This window comes from Copidosoma floridanum, unplaced genomic scaffold (assembly GCF_036245765.1).
Source record: "Copidosoma floridanum isolate Cflo_tuat_1 unplaced genomic scaffold, Cflo_Japanese_pri ptg000004l, whole genome shotgun sequence".
Lineage (NCBI taxonomy): Eukaryota > Metazoa > Arthropoda > Insecta > Hymenoptera > Encyrtidae > Copidosoma > Copidosoma floridanum.
In genome coordinates, this window is record NW_028321881.1 from 28,959,569 (window position 1) to 28,985,344 (window position 25,776).

The following is a 25,776-nucleotide window of genomic DNA, read 5'->3' on the forward strand; positions in this document are numbered from 1 at the left end:
GTATTTGGAAAAGGTTTAAACCAGGGCAGCAGCTCTCTCTGTTACCAGAGACAACCACTACTTGCTCGGGCTGGCCGGGAGTCGCCATTCTCCTTCAGTCCCACCCGTGGAGACTGCCCTGGCGTTGAGTAACAAGTCTAAAAATGGTGTTCGTGTGTGATGTATATATAATGTTGTACACATCGGTCATCCTAGTGAGACGAGCCACAGGTGTACAGTCTCACGACCGCGCAGACACCCCAACAAAACGGGCTGGCGTAAGGCACTAAGGTGCGGAAAAGCCGAGTTGGGTCCCGGCTGATAAGATCTCTTAATCCTGTAACCGAGTTGGGTCCCGATCATAAAATGTCAGTACCGAGTTGGATCCCGGTCATTATATGTTGGTACCGAGTTGGGTCCCAATCATTAAATATCGGTACCGAGTTGGGTCCCAACACTCATGTCTAGTGATTTTTGCCTAGTTACTTGTTTATTTTTCCGATAACAGCAAGTATACAGTATGCTATCAAACAAACACTATTTTCTTATATATTGAACAGTGTTAGTCACTATCATGGCAACAACAAACCAACACTACCTTACATAGTAAACACTACAATTATACTGCGATTATCAGCTGGCTGCCGTTAGTCGTCAACGTTGCTTTAAAGTATTACTTCAATTAAATGGTGAAATTTTGTATAAGTGAAATAGGTTAAACTTTAATTAAAAAAAATTACTTCACGTACCAATTTCACAAAAATTTAAGTGACAATGTAGGTCGTTGGAAGTGTTTAGTGTCCAAGTGTAAAAGCTATCTGAAACTAAGACGAGAAGAGATAATTCAACATCCTACGGCACATAATCATTTGCAAATTGACGAAGCTGCTTTAAACAGACGATTAGTAAGTAACGTGCTTAAACGAAAAGCAGTTGATGACATAGGTACTCGACCTTCAAAGTTATTGTGTGACCACTTAAAACAACGTGACATACCCACAATAACAATTCAAGATACTGCACGTATACGAAAGAATATCGGAGTGGCAAGACGTGGTAGATATGGCAAACTACCGAAATCTATTTCTGAGTTTCATGAAGCTTTGGAGAAACAACAAATATTAACCGACCAGCACGAAGATTTCTTATTGGTTAATGATAAACAGTCATATATTGTATTATTTTCAACGGCCAGTAATTTGAAACTGTTTTCTGAACTAGACACTTGGTTTGTAGATGGGACTTTTTACAGTTGCCCTACATTTTTTACTCAAGTTTTTGGGGTTCACGGCTTTCAACACAATATCTACATACCTTTAGCATTTTTTCTTTTTCCAAACAAAAAAACAGCGTCATATGAACAAGCTTTTACCTTTTTAAAATCCAAATTTGAAGAACACTCTTTAGTACTTAATCCAACAGACATATTTGCACATTTTGAATCAGCGATACATTCTGGTATTAAAAAAGTTTTGCCAAAAATTATCGCACGTGGATGTCGTTCTTATTTAGGACAGAATTGGTGGCATAAAATCCAGGAACTTGGTCTCAGTGCACATTATAAAGACGTAAAATCTGAAATAGGCGAGTTTTTAAAAACTTTATTTGGATTGCCTTTTCTTGAGCCAAATGATGTAAGTAACTGTTTCACCGACGATTTGATAGCTTTTATGCCAAAAAATAGTAAAGTGGAAAAATTATGTGACTATGTGCTTTATAACTACATCAAACCTAATGCTCCTATGCCTCCGACACTTTGGGCACAGTTTATAAGTTCTATCTGTCGAACAACTAACGGTTGTGAGGCATTCCATTCAAAATTCAATAGTATGTTTTATACTCCAAGGCCAAATATATACATCTTTATGAAAGCACTACAATCAGTTCAAGCTAAAGCTTATGTTAAAATGCGAAGTGCTTAAAATAAATCAACAGTGACTCATGACAAAAAAATTTTTTCATATAAAAAGATGCAACAGTTGCAAAGTGGATCTATAACTCGACTACAGTTTGTTTAGGACGTTTCTATGAAGTTTTTACCTATCTAATACACCATGACTATACTATACTTGGCATTTTTATTCATGACAAGGAGTCTCCGCATACAGACAAATTTACGTAAGCCAGTATATGCATATTTAAGAAACACTAACACATTTTTAAACACGCCAGTATATATAAGTCACCATTTATCAAGATATATATATGCTTCCAGTACGAAGTCTGGATTAAGTGTGACGAAAAAGTAGCGTTTGTTTGAAAGCATATCCTATACTTTCTCTGTTGCTATAAGTATGAAAAAGTAACTAGGCAAAAATCACTAGACATGAGTATTGGGACCCAACTCAGCATCGACATTTAATGACCGGGATCCAACTCAGTACCGACATTTAATGACTAGGACCCAACTTGGTACCAACATTTGATGACCAGGACCCAACTCGGCCCTTTTCCTCAGTTTGGGAACCAACTCGACAACGGCCCTAAGGTGCCCGCCCATACAGCCTTCTCAGTGGTAGTAAGCCTAGATTAGTCGGCCCACTACGTCTTTTTTGTTTATGAGGCGTATAGCCACATCAGATGTGGTTACCCAGACTTACTTAGGCCTCATCGTCCAGCTCCACTCACCTCCGAATCAAGCAATGGAGTGCCACCCACGGAAGCAGCAAAAAGCAAAGAACAAGGAGTACAAGCAGAGCCGGCCCATGCATCCACACCGATGGAGGCATGGGGCACTAGTCCCCCGTCCACATCGCCGCAGATACACACGCCAACGCCACACACGCCCCCCGATCCACGCCCCCAACCACCATCACAGAGAGCCACCCCAGCTGCCCATTGTCACCTCATATTTTAAGAGGATGCCCCTATCCGCTACCCGGGAAGCACCCGGTATGGAGAAACTAGCAAAAACCCCACCCGGGAGTAGTAGTAGTAGTAGTAGTAGTAGTGGTAGTAGTAGTAGAAGTAGTAGTAGTAGTAGTAGTAGTGTTAGTTTTTTTTTTTTTTTTTTTTTTTTTTTTTTTGTGGAGGGAGGGGAAATGCATTGAGGCACACCGCAGGGACAGCGGTAGTGTGGGACTCGGTGGATTTTTTTTTATTAGACCACCCATACCCACTAAAACCCCCCCCATGCCGCGTGGCTTTTAATCCACCCCGGAACCGCGTTAGCATTACTTCGGAGTGAAGCCACCAGGGAGACCATCGCGTCTCACAGCATTAACGAGCTAACTCGCCACCATTTGCTAGAGGTGCTGATGCTCTCAAGTCCTGAAAAGGACTTGGGGTCCCTGAGGACCAGCACCCGGTCTAGCGCTTCATAGTAGGCCGCCTACTTAGCCAGCACCACTATTAGCTTAATGCTTTCCCTTGCTGATAGGTAAAAAATACCCAGCGCAGCGTGGGTCCACATAAGCCTGTCTTTCCACTCAAGGCCTTTCTGCCTTATTTTGACCCTGCTTGGGCCTTATCCCTGGCCTCTTTCAGGGCTCTTCTGAATAAAGGGCAGCTTCCGCTGCCTGTTTCGTGTTTGTTGTCCGTTGTTGGGCAAAGAAAGCACCGTGCTAGACCTAGGCACTCTTTCTTCCGGTGGTTTGTGCTTCCACACCGGAAGCAAAGCTTGGATCTGTTTTCTTCCTTACAGTTGCCCGAGACGTGTCCATATCCAAGGCATTTAAAACATCTTGTTACTTCGATTCTTCTTCGAATTCGGCAGCTTACAAAGCCAACTCGTAACCTGCCTTCCTTTTCTACTAGTCTGGCAGGTGCTTTGTCCACCTTTATTAAAGCCAGCCTCTGTCCTCTGGCATTTGGCTTTAAGAGAGCAACTTCTGGCTCCTGGCTCTGATGTCCAAAAGTCCTAGTGAAAGCCTCTTTGACCTCATCTTCCTCTACTATGGCATCCAGGTCTTGGACCTCTAATGTCACTTTTCTGTCGCTCATTTTCACGGTACCCTGTCCGGCTACCGACTTTTGAATTTGCTGTGAGAATGCAGTAGCATTCTCTACACCTTTGGCTTTAATAAGTATGTCTCCTTTTTTTGTAGTGACAACACTTTGGACTACCACTTTAGCCTTATCGGGGTCAAAGTTCGCCTTCATAGTCTTTAGCACCGTTGCAAAGGTCTGCCCTTCAGCCATCTTCACTACTACTGTTGTTGTGGGGTCCACTTTTTTCTTCTGGCTTGTTTTATTATTCAGGAGAATTTCTTCTTGTTTGCCACTACCTGTCTTCTTTTTCTTTAAAGACATAGTATGCTGGCGTTTCTCAGGGCTGTCCGATGGGTTTCTGTTTCTCTTACTTCGTTCTATTTCCTTTACGGCAGTGTTCAGGGTTCGTTTCTGTACATGCCGTCGGAAATTATCTCGCCTTTTTTCCCTCCACTGCAGGGATTCAAATGACATCTTCCAAGCGTTAATGTACAAATCTTATTCAGTAAGACAGCGTTCTCTTAGCACCTCTGCCTCTTAAAGATGCTTAAGCGCCGCTTTGAGCCCATTTTTAACAGCGTTCGCTGTGTTGCCGTACTTATCATTAATCAGTTGTAGCGTCTCTGTGATGTCATTCGTTGCTGATTGGACTTTATCAGCAACTTGCTGTCGCTTTACTCCGAGCCTAGTGGCACTTTCTTCCAAGAGGCAAGCTCTTCCTGTGTCTGGTTGCTGAATACCGACACCTTGCTAACCTCGGTGTCGTTAGTGCCTATACTCGACAGGCTTCCTCGTCGTCCTTTGTCTGTAAAGAAAGGCCATGGAACATTTAGCAGTCCCTGTTGGCCATGAGACACGTCTTTGTGGCCCCCCCCCCCAGAATCCGTGGGGCCTGCGTCAGTCACCCGGACTTTCACTGGATCGGAACTGACGGCGGATTCCCTCAGAGAGGTTACCGCCTGGGGTACCTGTTTTACATCGACGTTTTTCATTTTAGCATCTTTTTAGTGTCGTACTGACCCGCGAAGGCCAGCACTACCCTTTTTTCTAGAAATAACTATTTAAAAAGGGTAAAAACCAGGGCAGCAGCCCTCTCTGTCACCAGAGAAGACCGCTACTTGCTCGGGCCGGCCAGGAGTCGCCACTCACCCTCAGTCCCACCCGCGGAGACTGCCCTGGCGTTGAGTAACAAGTGTGAGAAGGGTGTTCGTGTGTAATGTATGTATTTGTTGGTACACAACGGTCATCCCAGCAAGACAAGCGGTAGGTGTACAGTCCCGAGACCGCGCAGACAACCCAACAAAACGGGCTGGCGTATGGCACTAAAGTGCCGCCATATAGCCTCCTCAGTGGTAGTAAGCCTAGATTAGTCGGCCCACCACGTCTTTTTTGTTTATGAGGCGTACAGCGATATCAGATGGGTTACCCAGACTTACCCGGGCCTCATCATCCGGCTTCACCCGTCGCCGGGCCCCCAACGCAAGCCCGGAAAAGGACCCGCCACACGCAACCCAGAACAATCTGTAAGTGTCCCTGTGTTTGTTAAGTAAGAGTGTGTGATGCATGTATCCGAGAAGAATGTTTTAACCGCCGCTTACTTCTATACACGACGGGTGCTAGTTTTTGTTGGCCCGCATCAAGCAATGGAGTGCCACCCGCGGAAGCAGCAAAAAGCGAAGAACAAGAAGCACAAGCAGAGCCGGCCCATACATCCACACCGATGGAGGCATGGGGCACTAGTCCCCCGTCCACATCGCCGCAGATACACACGCCAACGCCACACACGCCCCCCGATCCACGCCCCCAACCACCATCACAGAGAGCCACCCCAGCTGCCCATTGTCACCTCATATTTTAAGAGGATGCCCCTATCCGCTACCCGGGAAGCACCCGGTATGGAGAAACTAGCAAAAACCCCACCCGGGAGTAGTAGTAGTAGTAGTAGTAGTAGTAGAAGTAGTAGTAGTAGTAGTGGTGTTAGTAGTGGTAAAAGTTGTGGCACTAGTGGTTTTATTTTTTTTTGTGGAGGAAGGGAAAATGCATTGAGGCTCACCACAGAGACATCAGTAGTGTGGGGCTTGGTGAATTTTTTTTATTAGACCACCTATACCTACGTAAACACCCCCCCTGCCGCTAAGCTTTTAATCCATGCTGGAACCACGGTAGAATTACTTCAGGGTGGAGCCACCAGGGAGACCATCCCGTCTCACAGCATTAAAGAGCTAACTTCCTACCATTTTCTAGAGGTGCTGATCCTCTCAAGTCCTGAAAAAGACTCAGGGTCCCTAAGGATCAGCGCCCTGTCTAGCGCTCCATAGTAGGCCCCTTACCTACCAAGCACCACTATAATCTAGATACTTTCCCTTGCTGTTAGGTAAAAAGTACCCACCGCAGCCTGGATCCACATTAGCCTGCCTTTCAACTCAAGGCCCCTTTGCCTTATTTTCGTTCTGCTTTAGCCTTATCCCTGGCCTTTTCCAGGGCTCTTCTGAATAAAGGGCAGCTCCCACTTCCTGCTTCGTGCTTGTTGTCCATTGTTGGGCAAATAAAGCGCCGTGCTGGGCCTGGACACTCTTTCTTCCGGTGGTTTGAGCTTTCACACCGGAAGCAAAGCTTGGATCTGTTTTCGTTCTAACAGTCAGTTGCCTGAGATGTATCCATATCTCAGGCATTTATAATAAATTGTTACTTCAATTCTTCTTCGTATTTAGCAGCTCACGAAGCTAATTTGTAACCTGCCTTCCTCTTCTACTTGTCTGACAGTTGCTTCGTCCACATTTATTAACGCCAGTCTCTGTTCTCTGGCATTAAGTTTTAAGAAAAATACTTCTGGCTCCTGGCTCTTACGTCCAAAAGTCTTAGCAGAAGCCTCTTCCACCTCATCTTTCTCTTTAATAGCATCCAGGTCTCGGACCTTTAATGTCACTTATTTGTTGCTCATTCTGACAGTACCCTGATTGGCTACCAACTTTTCAATTTGCTATTAGAATGCATTAGCATTCTCTACACCTTTGGCCTTAGTAAGTATGTCTCCTTTTTTTGTAGTGACAACACTGCGGACTGCCACATTAGCCTTATCGGGGTCAAAGTTCACCTTCATCGTCTTCAGCAACTTTGCAAAGGTCTGTCCTTCGGCCATATTCACTACTACTGTTGTTGTCACGTCCACTTTTTTTCTGGCTTGTTCTGTCATTCAGGAGAATCTCTTTTTGTTTGCCACTACTTATTTTCTTTTTTTTCGAAGACATGGTTTTCTGGCGTTTCTCAGGGCTGTCCAATGGGCTCCTGTTTATTTTACTTCGTTCTATTTTCTTTAGGGCAGCGTTAAGGGTTCTTTTCTGTACATGCCATCAGAGATTATCTCGCCTTTGTTCCCTTCACTGCAAGGATTTAAATGACGACTTGCAAGCGTTTGCATACACTTCTTCTTCATAAAGAAAAATGAAACTAGTACCCCCAGCGGTAACCTTTTTGAGGGAATCCGCTGGCAGTTCCGAACCGGTGCAAGCCCGGGTGACTGTCGCTAGCCCCACGAATTCTGGGGGGGGGGGATGGGGGCAACAAAGACGTCTTTGGTGGTCAGCAGGGACTATTAAACGTCCCATGGCCCTTTACGAATAAAGGACGAAGAGCAATCCCGTTCAAGCATAGGCAGGAACGTTAGCGAGGGCAGCAACGTGTCTGTTTTCAGCAAACAGACCCAGGAGGAGCACACCTTTTTAGAAAGTAATGGTGCTGAGATAAAAGCGAAACGACAGCAAAAGATTGATAAAGTTTATTCAGCAACAAGAGAGATTAAGAACACGCTCAGAGCTATAAACGAAGAGTATGCAAACACGGTAAACGTCGTTAAGAAAGGCCTTAAAGCTGCTCTGAAACACCTGAAAGAAGCTGAGGTTATCAGGAATGGCTTCTCTTTTGAAGAAAGTTTACGACGAGTTGGAAGCAGTGCCTTAAATCCCTGCAGTACAGGGTTCATAGGAGAGATAACTTTCGACAGCATATCGAGAAAAAAATCCTGAATACTGCTCTCACGGAAACAGAACAAGTTAAGAGAAATAGGAGCCTATCAGACAGCCCTGAAAAACGCCAACAAGCTCTGTTCTCTTAGAAGAAGAGAACAGGCAGAGATCAACAAGAAGAGGTTCTGCCTAGTAGTAAAAAAGGCCAGAAAAACATAGTAGATGCGACGACAAAAGTATTGGTAAAGGTGGCCGAAGGGCAGACTTTTGCCAATGTGCTCAAGTCAATGAAGGCGAATTTTGACCCAGACAAGACTAATGTAGTGGTCCAAAGTGTTGTCACTACTAATAAAGGAGACATGTTATTAAAAACTAATGGGGTGAAGGATGCAGTTGCATATTCACAGCTAGTTAAAAAGTCGGTAGCTGGACAAAGAACAGTGGTAATAGGCAGCAAAAAGGTGACACTCGAGGTTCGAGACCAGGATGTTATGGTTGAAGAAAAAGATAAAAGTATGAAAAAACTGTGTCAAGAAGCGTGTCATACAAAAGTAACTTCATTTTATTCTGCACACAATCATTTATTTTTGCAATAATACAGTAATTAAGTTTTCAAGTCTACTTAGAATCTACTTAGAAATTATTTATTATTATTCAATAAATAAGAAATTATTATTTTTAAAGCGCCCTTTAACATGTTTTACAAAAACCCACACCTTAGAATTGACATTATTTAGGAATCATTTGAATTATTAGTACCTTGATAGTAGTAATAATTGTTAATGTTACCATTTATAGTACAGTTTTGAAATTAAATATGACAATCTGTGTTATTAATTTGTTGCATGCAGTTGTTTTCGTTTTCATGTATCAAACGATTAACAGGTGGTTCTCTGATTAAGTACTTTTTATTTGCTGGAATTGCTGTAGCAAAGTTTGACAGGCGATTTTTTTAGTAAAAAGTGTGCAATTAGTATTGTTTGCATTTTTGCTGCTTAATAAAACTGGTAGCAGTTGTTTTCCATTTTTAGTTGTAAGACTTATTGATGCACTCTAAAAGACAATAATTTCGTCCTCAAATTAATACATAGGTGCATCTCAAAAATCTTCGTATCTCAAATTTAATTGAGAGACTTCTTCAATTTCATTCTCATGAATATGTGACAAATTTTCTCTCCTCGTTGATGGTCTTTTCAGCAAATTATCAGATTAATTTGTCCAGTCTTCATGAGTAATGCCTTTAAAATTAAGTCCTTACTTTTTATGGAGTCAGCTATTTGCCCAGCAGCTACTTTATCTGATAGCCAGCCTCCTAATTGTTTGATTATCATCATATTAGCACCTAAGTTTGACAGCAGTGTAGCAGAGTTCCTACAAAAGCAATGGCCAGTGTAACTTAATGGATTTTCTAGTCCTAGAAAAGTAGCAATTACTGAAGGTGTTGAACCAATCTTTTCTTCCTTATAACTTGACGATTACATTTGCCATTGATATACTGGATAAAAAATTTATCTGTACTAGGGGGCTGTGCCCCCTGCGCGCTCCGTGCGCCAACCTCCGAAATTTAATCACTCGTTTATTTTCTATATAAAAATGACCTTTCACTAATTTTTCAAAATCTCATTTTAAAATCTACCCGCTCTTAATCAGTCTCTGGTAATCACATAACGAATAAACAGGCTTCATCACTTGACCCATCATTTTTTTAAGATGTGAAACTCGTCTGGAGGCCTTAATAAGATACATTTTTTGACTTTTGAATTAAACAGCCATCCAATAATGAAACTTTTATCAACGTAAGTCTTTGTATCTTGGACTAATGCTAAAAATTTGTTATTTAAATCCTCAACATGACAGTACTGCTTCCTAGTAAACTCAATACATTACAATGCACCGCAAATACCAAAGACAAGTGAAATCTGAAAAATTCGTAAGAATCAAAAATATGTTTTGAGGTAAAAAAAAACCAAAAAAAAGTACCTTTGCCCCTAAATAGCTATGGTCATCTGCATTGTCCATAAATTTTATAACATTTTTCCAATTAAGGGGAAGTGATTTTTTTTGCTTCGTACCCTTTGACGTTTTTTTTCAGGATGGCTTCTTAGTTGATAATTTATTAATATCAATGTTATGATTTACGTTAAGTTCTTTTTTTAACATAGATCAAACACTCTGTAAAGTGTTGGGATTCACTTTTTCCTTTAAATTCTTGAAATAATAAATCAAGACACTTTCTCCAAAAGACTTTGCTTGGTTGGAATCTTTTCATTTTATGAACGTTTCGTGAACTAATTTATAACGATTAGTCGATTTGGTGGGTATTATTTCTTAATGTATTACTATCTGCACCTCCTTATCGAAATCACGAATCGTCTCCTCTTCATCACTGCTTTTACTAGATAAACAGTAGTTGAAAATTTTGAACAATATCTTGCGTAAATAAGTACAACTATTCAAGGCTGTTGAGAACTTTTTTTACATTAATGAAAAAATTAGGTTGGAAGTTTACCGTGAACATAGGTACACAAGCGTCTTCGATAGGGCAGGGAAAGTTGCTGGGAGTTGTACTATTTTCCTCCCGCTCAGTTAGGTGGCACGCAGCTAGGGAGGGAAAATTGACTTCCGACGGAGAGTCACAGGGAGAGAAGTCAAATTTTCGACCAGAGTAGAAAGAAAAAATTTTATTCGCAGACTATCGCTGCTTTATTGAACACTGTTTAGTGATATACAATGTTTAGTTTTTAGCAACATACAAAAAAATAATGATTAAATTCTTACAAACCTAATTATTTTTATTTTTACATTATTATTACTATAGCTACAAACTCAGAAATACTGTCTTGATCAAACTGTTCGTTATTTACTTGAAATGCAGTCTAACGTTGATTATTTGTTTCTCTTGTATTCGTTCTCGCTGTAATCGTACTAAGCATATTAAGATTAATTTTTTCTCTCAAAATGTGTGCACTCTTTAAATTTTTGCTTTTAGTCATTCAACTTTTGTATAATGTATAGATAGAAATGAATGAACAAGCATAAAAAACACGATCAAATAATGGAAGCGTGTTTGTGTGTGTATATACATGTGTATGTGTATGGAAGTGTCACAACAGTGTCACGTCTCGAAGGTCAAAGGTTATATAGTATACCTATATACGTATTCCATCATCAGTGCCTGGCCATGCTCCTCTGATAATCTCATTACCATACTGGCCAGGGCCTCGTGTTCAGCTACGGCCGCTAGTGGTCGTTTCTTGTCGAGTCAATAGCGTTTCTCAGGGCTGCCTGATCGGATACTGTTTCTTTAAACTAGTTCTATTTTCTTAAGGGCAGTATTCAGAGTTCTTTTCTGCACATGCTGATGGAAATAATCTGCTTTCTTTTCCCTGTATTCCAGAAAGTCAAAACATTCTTTTCACTATTTATAATGGTTCTCTTCTTTAGCAAAAACATCTCTTGTGGTATCCTCGACTGCTTTTAGGTGTTTAGCGTGGCTTTAATGCTGTGTTCGATTTAATTAGCAGTATTTGAACATTTCTCCTTGATAGCCTTAAGTGTATTTTCAAGCTCACTTGTAGCAAGTTAAACCTGCTCAATCTCTTCATTTCGTTTTGCTCTCAGCCCTGCACCGTTATTTTCCATAAATTCAAGCTCATCTTGCACCTGAGTAATGAGGACAGTTACGTCACTACCCTCACTGACGTTACTGCCTATGCTCGAAAGGCTTCCTCTTCGTCCTGCATCTGTAAAAAAAAGCCATGGATCATTTAACAGTCCCTTTTGGCCATGAGACACGTTTTTAAAGCCTCCCCCAGAATCTTTGAAGCCAGCGGCAGTCACCCAGGCTTGCACCAGATCGAAACTTCCGGAGGATTGCCTCAGAGGTTACCCCCTGGGAAACGAGTTTTACATTGACGTTCTTCATTTTTAGTTATTCTTGGGATCGTGTTGACCAGTGACAGCCAACACTCCCTTTTTTTTCGAAAACGAGTATCTGAAAAGGGTGAAAACCAGCGCAGCAGCCTACTCCGTTGCCCTTTTTTTTAAAAATGAGTATCTGGAAAGGGTGAAAAAGCGCAGCAGCCTACTCCGTTGCCAGATATAGGCGCTACTTGCTCAGGCCGGCCAAGAGAGTCACCAATCTTTCTCAGTCGTACCCACGGAGACTGCCCTGGTGTTGTGTGAGAAGTGTAAAAGTAGTGATCATGTGTTGTGTATGAATATGTTCGTACACTACAGCAGTATCAGCAAGACGAGCTGCAGGCATACAATCCCACGACTGGCGCATAAAATCGGTCAATATGACCTGGCGCATGCAATGCACTAAGAGTGACACTATGTATCCTACTCAGTGGTAGTAAGCCAAGATTAGTCAGTCCACCACTTTTTTGTTCCTGAAGCGAGCAGCCATATAAGATATGGTTACCCAGACTTACCCAGATCTCATCGTTCAGTTTCACTCATCACGTGGCCACCCACTCAATTTGTACACGAGGGGTTGTTAGTTTTTGTTGACCCACATCGAGCAATAAGGCCTCACCCATGGCAGCAGCAGTAAGCAAACAGCAAAGAACACAAGCAGTGCCAGCCTGCGCATTCACACCAATAAAGGCAGAGAGCACAAAGCTTATGTCCTTACAAATATAGACACACAAGCCAACGCAGCGCCCGCCTCCAGATCTATGCCCCCCACCACCACCGTGAATAGCCGTGCAAACTGGCCTTTTTTACCTCAGATCTTAAAAAGGTGCCTCTATCAGCCACCGAGGAAAGCGTCCGGTATGGAGGAACAAGCACAAACCTCCAGCAGGAGTAGTAGTAGTAGAGGTAGTTAGTAGTAGAAGTAGTTTTTTTTTTTTTTTTTTTTTTTTGTGCACTAAGCCCCCCCATGCCGCATGGCTTTTGATCCACTCCGAAACCGCAATAGCATAACTTCAGGGTGGAGCCGACAGGGATGCCATCGCGTCTCATAGCATTAACGATCTAACTCACCACCATTTGCTAGAGATGCTGATGCTCTCAATTCCTGAAAAAAAATCAGGGTCCCTGAGGATCAGTGCCCTGTCTAGCACTTCACAGAAGGCCTCTTACCTACCAAGCACCTCTATAAGCTACATACTTTCTCTTGCTGATAGGTAAAAAGTACCCACCGCAGCCTGGATCCACATTAGCCTGCCTTTCAACTCGAGGCCCCTTTGCCTTATTTTCGTTCTGCTTTAGCCTTATCCCTGGCTTTTTCTAGTGCTTTTTTCAATGAAGAGCAGCTCCTACTGCCTGCTTCGTGGTTGTTGTCCGTCGTTGGGCAAAAGAAGCACCTTGCTCAGCCTGGACACTCTTTCTTCCGGTGGTCCGAGCTTCCACATCGGAAGCAAAGCTTTAATCTGTTTTCTTCTCTACAGTTGCCTGAGACGTGTCCATATCCCAGTCATTTGTAATATCTTGTAACTTCAATTTTTCTTTGTATTCGGCAGCTTACGAAGCCAACTCGTAACCTGCCTTTCTCTTCCACTTGTCTAGCAGTTGCTTCGTCCACCTTTATCAACGCCAGCCTCTGTCCTCTGGCATTTAGCTTTAAGAGAGCTACTTCTGGCTCCTGGCTTTTATGTCTAAAAGTCCTAACGAAAGCCTCTTTGACCTCATCTTCCTCTAAAATTGCATCCAGGTCTCGGACATCTAATGTCACTTTTTTGTTGCTCATTTTGACAGTACTCTGTCCGGCTACCAACTTTTCAATTTGCTGGGAGAAAGTAGTAGCATTCTCTACACCTTTGGCCTTGATAAGTATGTCCCCTTTTTTTTGTAGTGACAACACTTTGGACTGCCTCATTAGCATTATCAGGGTCAAAGTTCGCCTTTATCGTCCTCAGCACCTGTGCAAAGGTCTGCCCTTCGGCCACCTTCACTACTACTCTTTTTGTCGCATCCACTTTTTTCTTCTGGCTTGTTTTTTCGTTCAGAAAAATTTCTTCTTGTTTGCCACTGCCTATTTTCTTTTTCTTTAGAGGCATGGTTTGCTGGTGTTTCTAAGGGCTGTCCAATGGGCTTCTGTTTCTTTTACTTCGTTCTATTTCCTGTAGGGCAGTGTTCAGGGTTCTTTTCAGTACCTTCCGTTGGAACTTATCTCGCCTTTATTTTCTACACTGCAGGGATTCGAATAACAACTTCCAAGCGTTTGCATACATTTCTCCTTTATAAAAAAAGCCTTTTCTTAGCACCTGTGCCTTTTGAAGGTGTTTAAGCGCGGCTTTTAGGCCATTCTCAACAGCATTCGCTATGTTGCCGTATTTATCGTTTAATAATTGTAGCATTCCTGTAATATCTTTTGTTGCTGATTAGACTGTTTCAGCCATTTGCTGTCGCTTTAATCTGAGCTTAAAACCATCTTTATTTAGAAAGGGAAGCTCTTTCTGGGTCTGGTGGCTAAATACTGACACGTTGCTGTCCTCGGCGTCGTTAGTGCCTATGCTCGACAGGCTTTCTCTTCGTCCTTTGTCCGTTAGAAAGGGCCATGGAACATTAAGCAGTCCCTGATGGCCACGAGACACGTCTTTGTCCCCCCCCCCCAGAATCCGTTGGCCTGCGACAGTCACCCAGGCTTTTACTGGATCGGAACTGCTGGCGAATTTCCTCAGAGAAGTTACCACCTGGGGTACAAGTTTCGCATCGACATTTTTTATATTGGCATCTTTTTTAATGTCGTTCTGACCCATGAGGGCTAGCACTACACTTTTTTCTAGAAATTATTTTTTAGAAAGGGTTAAAACTAGGGCAGCAGCCCTCTCTGTTAACAGAGAGAACCGCTACTTGCTCGGGCCGGCCGAGAGTCGCCACTCTCCCTCAGTTTCACCCGCGGAGACTGCCCTGGAGTTGAGTAACAAGTCTAAAAATGGTGTTTGTGTGTAATGTATGTATAATGTTGTACACATCGGTCATCCTAGTGAGATGAGCCACAGGTGTACAGTCTCACGACCGCGCAGACACCCCAACAAAACGGGCTGGCGTAAGGCACTAAGGTGCTGCCATATAGCCTCCACGGTGGTAGTAAGCCTAGATTAGTCGGCCCACCACGTCTTTTTTGTTTATGAGGCGTACAGCCATATCAGATATGGTTACCTAGACTCACCTGGGCCTAATCGTCCGGCTTCACCCGCCGCCAGGCTTCCAACGCAAGCCCAGGAAAGGACCCACCACATGCAACCTGGAACAATCCGTGAGTATCACTGTGTTTGTTTAGTGAGAGTGTGGTGCATGTATCTGAGAAGAAGGTTTAAACGGCCTGCATCAAGCAATGGAGTGCCACCCACGGCGACAGCAGAAAGCAAAGAACAAGGAGCACAAGCAGAGCCGACCCACGCATCCACACCGGTAAGTACAAGGGGCACTAGTCTTCCGTTCGCACCACCACAAATACACACGCCAACGCTACATACGCCCTCCGACTCACGCCCCCGACCACCACCACAGAGAGCAACCCCAGCTGCCTATAGTCACCTCATGTCTTTAATGGATGCCCCTATCCACCACCCGGGGAAGCGCCTGGTATGGAGGAACTAGTGAAAGCCCCACATGGGCGTAGTTTTTTTTTTTTTTTTGTGGAGGGAGGGAAACTGCATTAAGGCACACCGCAGGGACAGCGGTAGCGTGGGACTCGGTGGATTTTTTTTTATTAGACCACCCATACCCACTAAAACCCCCCCTTGCCGCGTGGCTTTTGATCCACCCCAGAACCGCGTTAGCATTACTTCAGGGTGGAGCCACCAGGGAGACCATCGCGTCTCACAGCATTAACGAGCTAACTCGCCACTATTTGCTAGAGGTGCTGATGCTCTCAAGTCCTGAAAAGGACTCGGGGTCTCTGAGGACCAGCACCTTGTCTAGCGCTTTCTAGTAGGCCGCCTTCTCAGCCAGCACCACTATAAGCTTAATGCTTTCCCTTGCTGATAGGTAAAAAGTACCCAGCGCAGCGTGGGTCCACATAAGCCTGTCTTTTAACTCAAGGCCTTTTTGCCTTACTTAATTCCTGCTTGGGCCTTATCCGTGGCCTCTTTCAGGGCTTTTCTGAATAAAGGGCAGCTTCCGCTGCCTGCTTCGTGCTTGTTGTCCGTTGTTGGGCAAAGGAAGCACCGTGCTGGTCCTGGACACTCTTTCGTCCGGTGGTTTGAGCTTCCACACCGGAAGCAGAGCTCGGATCTGTTTTCGTTCTCACAGTTGCCCGAGACGTGTCCATATCCTAGGCATTTGTAGCATCTTATTACTTTAATTCTTCTTCGTATTCGGCAGCTTACGAAGCCAACTCGTAACCTGCCTTTCTCTTTTACTTGTCTGGCAGTTGTTTCGTCCACCTTGATTAAAGCTGGCCTTTGTCCTCTGGCATTTGGCTTTAAGAGAGTTACTTCTGGCTCCTGGCTCTTAAGTCCAAAAGTTCTAGCGAAAGCCTTTTTGACCTCATCTTCCTCAACAATGGCATCCAGGTCTTGGACCTCTAAAGTCACTTTTCTGCTGCTTATTTTGACAGTACCTTGTCCTGCTACCGACTTTTTAATTTGCTGTGAGAATGCAGTAGCATTCTTTACACCTTTGGCCTTTATAAGTATGCCTCTTTTTTTTGTAGTGACAACACTTTGGATTGACACGTCAGTCTTATCGGGGTCAAAATTTGCCTTCATCGTCTTCAGCAGCCATATCAGATGTGGTTATCCAGACTTACCCGGGCCTTATCATCCGGCTTCACCCGTCGCCGGGCCCCCAACGCAAGCCCGGAAATGGACCCGCCACATGCAACCCAGAACAGTCCGTAAGTGTCCCAGTGTTTGTTTAGTAAGAGTGTGTGATGCATGTATCTGAGAAGAATGTTTTAACCGCCGCTTACTTCTATACACGACGGGTGCTTTACATGGGCGTAGTAGTAGTAGTAGTAGTAGTAGTAGTAGTAGTAGTAGTAGTAGTAGTAGTAGTAGTAGAAGTAGTAGTAGTTGTAGTAGTAGTAGTAGTAGTAGTAGAAGTTATAGTAGTAGCAGTCATGGTAGTAGTAATAGTAGTTGTAGTAAAAATAGTAGAAGTAGTCATAGTAGCAGCAATAGCAGTTTTTTTCTTTTTTTTCGTGGAGGAAGGTGAAATGCATTGAGGCATACTGCAGAGACAACCGTAGTGCGAAACTTAGTGAATTTTTTTGTCAAACCACTAATACCTAGTTAATCCTCCCTATGCTACGTGGCTTTAAATTTACACCGGAACTTCGTTTGTATTACTTCAGGGTGGAGCCATCAGGGAGAACATTGTATATTACAGCATCAGCGAGCAAGCTCTAAGTACACGTCCTTTTTCAGCTAGGAGAAGCTTTAAGCTGGTATGGTAGGTGAAGGGGATGAGTATGTTATAGGTATACGTTTTGTATTGCATAAGATGATATGTCTGTTGCTCGTTTTACTGGGCATAAACAAGTAGCATTCTTTGGGAAATTCAGCTGCGCTGGTTTCAACCATTTTTATATACTTATTTGAAAAAAAGGGTATTTTTAACTTCAACTGATCAAAACGTCACTATGTCGATAGTAAAGTAAGAAACTTTTTAGTAAAACTAGTACACTAGGTGGCAGTCTTTCTGAGGAAATCTGCCATGAGTTCCCATCTGGTATAAGCCTAGGGTACTACCACATTCCTCCCGAATCCTAGTAAGGAGCACACAAAGACGTCCTTTATGGTCAACTGGAACTGTTGAATGTTCCATATCTTTCTATAGACAAAGGAGGAAGATTGAGCCTCACAAGCCTAGTCATTAACCTAAATTCATATAGTAACGTGAGCGTCTTCAGAAACTAGATGCATGGGAAAGTTCAATCCATGGTTAAAAGTAGAGTTAGATGACGCTGGAAGCCAGCAACTAATAATTTGGTAACGTGTCTAAGGGTATTGTTCACGCCAATCGTAAACTTTTAATCTTTTTTCTTAATTTTCTAATATTCTTTCGCATAATTAGTTTAACGTAATAGTTAGATTTCCTAGAATTTTAATATCTGTAACTTTTCTCTGTTATCTTCAATTATCACTTGTGAATTTCGTTACTTTCACATGTATTCATACATACTTTATTTTTGGAACTAATATTGTGTTATCTTAACTCTCTATTGTACTGTGACTCTTAACGTTTAATTCAGTATAAATGTTAGCTAATATAATGTAAGTAATTTTGATACTGATAAGGACTACTTGTGCGTATTTGTACACAGTTAAATAAAGTTATTTTCTCCGCTATTTCTGTAGTAAATTTAAACACTTTTTAACTTACAAAGAGGCAACATTAATTGCGCTCTGAGCTCCACTAACCACTTTTGTAACTCATACACACGCAATTAAAATAAACACTTTTTCTAAACGACTAAGAATAGTCAACGTTTTATTGATCCTCGGTGATTCCTGAAAAACTTTAATTTAAAGATCCCATTGTTTAGCAAGTACTTCGGTTTGACTGTAACGGTTATCAAAGATGGTCTCAAAGCTGCCCGTAAAGACCTAACAACAACAGAACGCTTAAGAAGAAAGGTTCTTGAATATAACGATAGAATATTATATTTTCAGAGAAGTTTTTAACTTACTGCAATACAGAGGGATGAAAAAGAGATAAATTGCGTCAGTATATTTAGAAAAAAACTCTAAACCGTGCCCTTGAAGAAGTAGACCAAGTAAAAAAAAAACAGGAGTCTCTTAGATAGCCCTAAGTAAAGTTGAAAGGATGAGTCCACTAAAAAAAACAAGGTATGGATCTCGGGACCCCTGATAGATGTGAAACACTAACGAATACATTATTAAACTCAGTGGCATTTGATTATCTATGAAGAAAAAGTATTTATTTTTTTGACCTTAAGTAATCTTCATCTTATATTTTTATATTAAAGAGTCATTTTATTTACAACCATGTATTTTTATCAGTAAATATTACAGATTAGAAAATAGCAAGTATTAAATTATGCAATAATTTTTTTTTCATAAACTTCTAAACAACGAGAACGAGAAAGAACAATAAGACATGGCGAAGAGTATATATACTACTTACCTACAAAGAAGTACTCCATATTTTTAACAATACGCTTGTGTGTATGACTTTCTCTATACTTCTGTCTCTTTTCAGATACCTGTGCGTAGTTAGCGTAGTTAAACACATACGCGAATTTTATTGGCTCTTTGCTTAAGACGGATAAACATGGAGTTTGAGTAAGCACAATTGGAAGACCCCAAAAAAACTTTTCATTGCGGTCAAATATTTTTATTTGAAAATAATCATGTTCACAAAGAAGACGTTTTTAAAAAATGATAAAAAAATAATACTTGTTCTAATATAAATTCATCATTTTCTACAAGCGTTTTTCTACAAGTGTAAGGTTTTTGACTACTACCCCAAAGAATGTGAGTTCGATTCTCAGAATCACTGAAATTAAAAAAATTTTACTAACATGTATTATGTCTAATATAAAATACAAATACATGTATGTGTATGTATATTCTATGTATAGAATACATATATAACATTTCATATTATATATATACACTTGTGCATAGCTACAGGTATACGGGTAGTACATTTTACAAAAAAGCTATGTATACACGACAATATACTTATAGTTACCATACATACATACATATATATATAAATGTACAAGTTCCACCACATGTTTATGTATAGAGAGACAGAACAAAGCCCCAGTGGTAGGATGAATAGTGTTACGTCGTGGCTCTTCGACGTTACTTTAGCACTAGAGTATTTGAATGCAGCTTACAGCGCGTGGACAGCAAATGCGTTAGTGTTCAGCAGTGTTTACAATGAAATTAAAATATTAAAAGTAATTTACCAGTACCTTTACGAGTAATGAACTATCAGAGGCTGACAGCTCTTCTGGGTTGGCCGGTGAAGTAGATGGCATGTTAAGCCAGTAATATAATATCAGAAATAAAAATCTCAGTTGAATAGTTAGCAGAACTTGCTTTATTAATTCACAAATGTTATAACAATAATTTAAATAATCAGATGGATATTTAATAATATAACTCACTTTAGCTAATTCTGGCTACTTGCTTGTTGGTCAGCTGTTTCTCCAGGAAAGAGCACGAGCTCGCAGGGCGTGGTTCTATTTAAACTCTAAATTGCATCGATAAAAAAGGGTGGGGCCTGTGATGAGTCAAGGAGTAGAAGTTGATTTGATTAACATATTCTTGAAAAAGAGGAGCAGCTGCAGGCCTAGGCCAGATGTTGAATTTGGTGGGGATGGAGTAAGGGAGCAGGAATTGCTGGTGAGCACGCGATCGATCGAGCGTGCAATGGTATCGATCCGTGGAAGCAGCCACTAGGCCCTGTATAGAGGAGCACTATATAGAAATTGTTACTGACTGTGGGTACACGTCACTAGACAGGACAACAGCAACGGAGGAGCGAACCAGACTTTTCGTTGCATATTTTTCCTCATGCGGCTGTTTACCATAAGATGTTTTACATCAAAAATTGGCAATGCTAAGCGTAAAGAAAGCTTTCCTTATATGAAGAGAGATACTAAGAAAATTTCCAACATAATAATCAAAGTTCTAGTAAAGGTAGGTGAAGGAAAAACCTTTGTCAGGGTAGTCAGGGTTGTATAAAGGCTGGCTTTAATCTTGAAGAGATACAAGTTGTTGTGGAGAGTGTTGTTGCCACTTAAAAGGAGAGCTGTTTTCATAAGCTCGAGGAGGTAAAAATAGTGCAGGATTCTTAAAATACGTGAAAAAGTCAGTATCTGGCTAAGAAAAGGTGATTACTACTATACGGAAAATGATGCTTGAGATCCGAGACCAGGACAATGTCGTTGAAAAAGGAGAAGTTCAGAAATCTTTTAAAAAGGTAATTGGAAACCGTAAAGAAAACTTAAATATCCAGCTCCTGAGAGCAAATACTCAAGGGCAAAGACTGGTGCTTGTAACACTCAATACAAACGCTCGAGAGCATGTACAGCACGTAGATAAAATTAAAGTTGGGTTTGTCTCTTGCCATGTTAACAGGAGACAGACCATGCATGAGGTACAATTATTTCTCCCTAGAATGTAAAGAAATAGATAGGTCAAAGCTGTGCTTCCGATTTGGCAGCTCCAACCACCGAAAGAAAGATTGTTTGACACTATCACGGAGTTTGTTCTGTGAGACGGGCGAATTGAATCATGAAGCCAGCAGTGGGAGCTGCCAAACGTTCAGAAAAGCGTTGTATAAGACCAAAAAAAGTCCCAGTATGGTGAAAGTAAAGAGGCAAACTTCTCAAAACAGAATAGGCAGGCTCAAATGAATCCATGCAGTGCTGAGTACATTTACTTATTAGCTAGGGGAACTATCAAGCATATAGTGGTGCTTGCGAAGAATGGAGCTGACGAAGAAAGGCTAGATAAAGATACTGGTTCTCAGAGACCACGAGTTTTTTTTAGTACTCGAGAGGATTGGCAATTCCAGCAAACACTGGTGGCAAGCTTGCTTGCTAAGGCTGTAAAATACGATGATCCGCCTAGTGGATCTGCCCTGAAGTAATGCTAACGATGTTCTATTGCGAAGCTTTTATTATTTTGTTCAATGGAGCTGTTTACTATCATTGCTAAGACCTAATTTAAAATTGTTTTCTTTACTCTAAATATGAAAATGCTTTTAATTAAAAATTTTAGGAGCAATAAAGATAGGAATAGCAAAGAAATAAAATAAATTAAGGTATTTCCAGTGATCCAATCGATTTCTCTTGAATGGTAACAGTTATCACTAATATTAAAAAACAGTTTTTAATTTTTATTTGCTACTAGAAACTTAAATTGGATAGATTTAGGTATTTGAAATCGGTTATAATAAAATATTACTGATAAAAATGTTAGGAATGGCTGAAAAGTGGCAAAAAAGGCAAAAAATAGGTTTTTTCCCTTAAAACAAGAACATTAAAAAACAAAAATTACAATTAACAATAAGAAAAATGCGCAATAAAAAGCTAGATAGAACTAGCCGCATCGGCCACAAATCTGTGAAGTAGTGTTTTTTTAAACTGTAAAATACTACTATTCGAACCATTTAAAAAAAATGTATAACCCTAGTTCCTTTGCACAAATTAAGGGCTGAAATTTAAAGACAATGTGCTTCTCGTCAAACTTGTTAATAGACCTTGTAAATAACAATCTAAAAACAAGTATTTTCGATCCCCTATTTTGCCACTGTGTGCTCAGCCCAGCCCAGCGGGTGCACGGCAATTAAGTAGCTGTGGCCTAATTCAGTGGTTCCTCCTACCTCATGCCACTGTGGCAAATCACCAAGTAGAACCAAAAATAGCTGTTGCTTTGATTAATATTTACTAGTACAGTAACTGTTGATGAACAAAAGCGCTTTTGAAAATTTGTCCTATGTAGTTCCAAAACTGTTTTACATCCATTTTTCTTAAAGTCCTTTACTTTGCTTTATACAACGAATTGCATAGACTAAAAATTAAATTAATGCAAAATTTTTAGCATACGTTTAGTTTTACTAAAAAAACATCGTCTCTAAATTTTTAAGTAAGGAACCAGAGTTATAAATTTTTTAAAAAATGGCCAGAATAGCGGTATTTTGCAATTCGCAAAAAAAAACTACTGAACCGATTTGGGACACGGCTCAATGTAGCTAGTTTTGTCAGACTTTTAATTGCGATTTTTTGTAATAACCTTTAGTCTTATCTTTCTATGAATGTTGTCGTTTTATGGGTAAAAAACCTGCTTAGGCCATTTTTACCATTTTTTTTGTCGTTTTCTGATATTTTCAGAGCTGACATTTTAAGATAATTAATTTTAAATATTAAAATCTGGCCAGTCCAATTTTTTATTTGCCAATAGGAATTTCTATAGTAAAAACAGATGTTGCCAGAACAGATGTCAAGCTATCATTATACACCCAATAACCTTGCAGCTGTCAAAAGTTGTAGTTATTATTAGTAAATTTACTATCAATAACCTACTGAATAAAAATAACAAATTTATGAGTTTTCGAACGTTGTGCAATTTATGATGAACAACATTTAATAAAAAATGTAGCACAGCCTCATTAGCCTGTTACTTTTCAATACCATCAATCAGGATTTAGGAAAGGAAAGCTTAATCAGTAGTCTAGTGTAAGTTTTCGTACAGAAACAGTACATGGATAATGTGCAGGTTATCATTCATAAAAATTTCGCCAAATAGTTATGGAGCATTTCCATATTGAAACATTGCCATAAAAAAAGAATTTGAAGTAAAGGAGTGAGTTAATGACACAATTAACTTTTTAGTCCTGACTTTAATGTTGTACGAAAAAGGTCACATCATCATAAATCAGTATGTTAAACTAATGCACTCTAAGATGTTTCATAGCATAATTTATCAGATTGAATATCTAAAAAAATTAAAGTTACATACAGTTTAGTAAATAAAGTAATATCATTGGCTACTAGAAGCAAAATAAATACCTCAGAGTATGTTTTTAATACTTTTTTAGCCAATAGTAATCTGAAACACTTTTTTTAAATTCATCCAAATAAAACTTCTTAAGGTAGTTGTTTCCTAAATCATATCAATTTTAACATTGGAGAAATGATGCAAACACTACACAGCCCCATAATTTAAAAAAATGTGACTCACCGCATACTTAAATAATTTAAAAACTACTGAAAACTACCTCAGACACTAAAGGAACACATATATTTTTTTGAGAATTTTTCACTACACAGCTTCAAAGTAATCAAAAAAGTGCTCTTGATTTGATTTTGGAAGATAACCAAGTAAGTATCGCAGATGGGGCAACATCACATTGTCACATGAATATAAGTAGATAGATGTTTATGTTTGTGTACGTATAAGTGTACGCAAAGGCATTCACATTTCTCTCTGATATTTTGAATACGGGATTATATTTGAACATAACCTTAGTATATCTATATATACGATTGATCTATATTTTCGGAAACAACTACTTTAACATTCATAGCGCTCGTCACTACGGATCCAAAAATAAAATCAAAAAATAAAAAAAAATTTCCACTTTACACTTACATATATGAAATACAGGCCATTCTTACAACTTTGACTCAAATGTCATCAAAACATTAGATCAACAACAAAACTATTATGGAAGGCTAATCAACAAGTTATTGCATACGGAAAAAAAATTATCAACAAAATAAGTCACACTGATTAATTAAAGTCAAAGATTTAATTCATAAATTATTATCATACACATAAAGAATCTGTTAATTTGCACCCGTACAATGACTTCACCTTGCAACCTGGCTGTTGTGGAGCGCTCGGGTGGGGCGCTTGGCTCGGAAACACTAAGCCTACGCTGAAAGCGCAAGCCACGGATGTTAACCAGCTACACCGGGATAATATTATTAAACTTGGTTGCTTATACTTTAAATGTTACTACATTAAACCGCACGTTATTATAGTAACAGTTTGAGTTGCAACAATGCTTGTATGAACTCAACAACCATAATTGTATACCACACCTTAATGTTCACTGTTGATATGTAGCACTATTTAGCAATCATTTCATGTCATGAAAAATTTTATTGTAATTGGTATTTTAAGATATACGAGATTCTGGTAAGATATAGGCTTACTATTTGTTTGTTATCTCTCATCATATGTATTTATGATTACTTAAAACAATAGTCGTACTCTAAAATACCAAATTTTAGACTTTATTATTTAAAAATACTTTTTAAAACCACACCCATTAACATGGGTTTACTCATTCTAATGATAATTGCAGTATAACTTTACACTTGGGTATTCAAGCACCCACTGTCAGCTGGTGTTCTTTTGTCGTAAAATGCATAAAAATTGGGAGGTGTATGTTTTTACGTAAAATTAAGGAAGTTCCAGTGAGTAAGGATACCAACCCGCATCGTGAAGCCCTTATTTGCTAAAAAAATCTTTGATAGTTGGCATTACTGCTACCAGAAAAATATAAACTAACCTACGGAAATACGACGACTCGATCAACTATAAATAGAATACCTTAAAATTTTTTCCAGTTATCTATAATTTTCATGACGACATTTGAAAAATAAAGTTATAACCTACAATACGTATGTACTAATGATAACCGACACTTTCGATTGGAGTTGCAAATCATTAATCTTAGTCTACCTGCTGTAAGCGCACTAGTTAAAGAGCGAGCTTTAAGCATATTTTTTCTCGAGAGTTTGTTCAGTTAAGGGTATAAAGAAGGATACCCTTAGATTCAGCATAATCTAAACTATTTAATGACACATGTTTAATGTGGCGATACTAGGGCGCTGAAACCTCCTTGAATGAAATTTGTTCGGACAGTTTAAAACTTTGAAATCTCATTAACAAAAAAAAATATTGGTTTTTATTGATATGTTGTTATTAAAAGACTTTATTAGCAAAGTATTTTTTGATTTGCTTCTCTATTTTTTAATAACGCAAAAACTTCAAATACGTTACTGCTAAAATATTTGTTTGTTGCTGATAGTTATAAGATTATTATGAGAGCACGTTACCGTTATACAACTAACTTAATTCGAATCGTTGAACATGAAAATCTATGTATACATATATTTGTTTGGAACCAACTCTTATTTTTGTTTGTATTCAAATGCTTTGAAGTAGTGATACTCATAGTATCTTTTATTGGAACTGTTATCGTTTCTCACTTGTTAAATCTAAAATAACAAGAATTATGTCGTAGAAGTATTAACAGTACTAATAATGTTATGTATGCTTATAATATTATTTGTTATAAAAATATTTACTATGAGTTGTGAGGTGTTTATTATAACACCATTATTTTAAGGAGATTAATTAGCTCTGTTAATTATTCCCTGCAAATGCCCAGATTAATCTTTTTATATTTTGGTGTTCTGAATGCAAGCTATAATTGTTCTTACATA

At 39.8% G+C, this 25,776-nt stretch overlaps 1 protein-coding gene across 2 annotated transcripts in view; it reads right to left on the reverse strand.

The window, feature by feature from the left end:
• Positions 1–25,776, reverse strand: part of LOC106644600 (bifunctional purine biosynthesis protein ATIC) — a 504,490-nt gene that overhangs the window by 286,133 nt on the left and 192,581 nt on the right. The gene's annotated exons all lie outside the window — the stretch shown is intronic.